This window comes from Dendroctonus ponderosae, unplaced genomic scaffold, assembly GCF_020466585.1.
Source record: "Dendroctonus ponderosae isolate FM_Combo_2020 unplaced genomic scaffold, Dpon_F_20191213v2 Dpon_F_20191213_1, whole genome shotgun sequence".
Lineage (NCBI taxonomy): Eukaryota > Metazoa > Arthropoda > Insecta > Coleoptera > Curculionidae > Dendroctonus > Dendroctonus ponderosae.
Genome location: NW_026017110.1, coordinates 44,621,377 through 44,622,589, shown reverse-complemented (window position 1 = coordinate 44,622,589; position 1,213 = coordinate 44,621,377). Strand labels below are relative to the sequence as shown.

Below are 1,213 nucleotides of genomic sequence, written 5' to 3'. Positions count from 1 at the left end.
ATGAGGTCAAAAATTATAAATAATCATTTTGCACATTTACTGTAGGAATAATTGGATAATAAAGAACAACGTGAATTATTAAGTTGTTTTATTTAGAATCTGAGATTACCATAGCTGAATTATTTTAGGTACTGTTTCTCTGGGGTACTATCATAAACTTTGAGCTAAATTCACGTTCAAAATTCACGGTTCAAAAACATTCTACGGTCATCTCGATGGCAGCGTTGCCGCTACGGCTTGGACACCGCCAGAGCCAAATTTTCGATGTACTCGGAACAGTTATTCTCGCGCCATCGTCACATTCTAGAACAACACATAGTATTATACCACAGATTATATCTGATATATCTTACTCTACGAAGAGCTTGTTCCTGGTATATACCGCAATTGTAGACTTGGGCCTTAATTGACAGCCGTGCAAAGCTGTCTGTAGTTAGGGTTAACCTTAATCCAAAGTTATCCCTAGCTAAGAACAAGTTTTAAGGAAAACTGGTGCAAATGGCCGTTAATCCTCGGAGGTTGGCGGATTAAAGTTAAACGCGTTTAAGGTCAAAACAGTCGACTGTGCATACCGTTTACGATTTTTAAACCGGTTTAAGGTTTAATCGCGATTAAAGTTTGTCGGTGCATACGGGCATTAATTGGCAGCCGTGCAAAGCTGTCTGTAGTTAGGGTTAACCTTAATCCAAAGTTGTCCCTAGCTAAGCATAAGTTTTAAGGAAGACTGGTGCAAATGGGCGTTAACTCCTAAGCCGAAGCGGTGCAGTTGACCCTAAAGTACCTTGTATACAGTTCATTGGCAATGAAAGTGTCTACCGATTTTTTACGATACCTACCGAAAAGTGTCGAGCTTATCTACCGAAACCAGAGAGCCGAAACTCGATTGTCGGACCTGGCAACGCTGGCGATGAGCCACTCGTGTTGGGATGTGTGGTACTGGCGGCCAAACGTAGGAATACGATCCATTTAACACGCATGCGCGGACTCTAAGCGAACAGCTGTTTATTTTCAGATTTCCTGTTTTGTTGATTTGTTGATAGAGGTTAGCATCACAGCATAGAGTAAGGAAAATAAGAGAGGTGGCAATCATATGGAGGTGCTTGTTACCGCGTTACGCCGGTAGCGCTGCAACTGGCTGACCGGCGACTGACGGCACTAAAATTTCGAGTTTTCGGCCAAGAAGTTTTGAGCATGTGCGAAACGTGCAGGACAT

The 1,213-nt window shown here is 42.5% G+C and overlaps 1 long non-coding RNA gene across 1 annotated transcript; it reads right to left on the bottom strand.

Moving 5' to 3' along the window:
• Nucleotides 1-73: 73 nt before the first annotated feature.
• On the bottom strand, nt 74-1,207 carry LOC125504805. Its single transcript, XR_007281705.1, has 2 exons — nt 837-1,207; nt 74-303 (listed from the first exon to the last, which is right to left on the bottom strand). It is a non-coding gene; the product is annotated as an uncharacterized LOC125504805 (long non-coding RNA).
• Nucleotides 1,208-1,213: the final 6 nt, after the last annotated feature.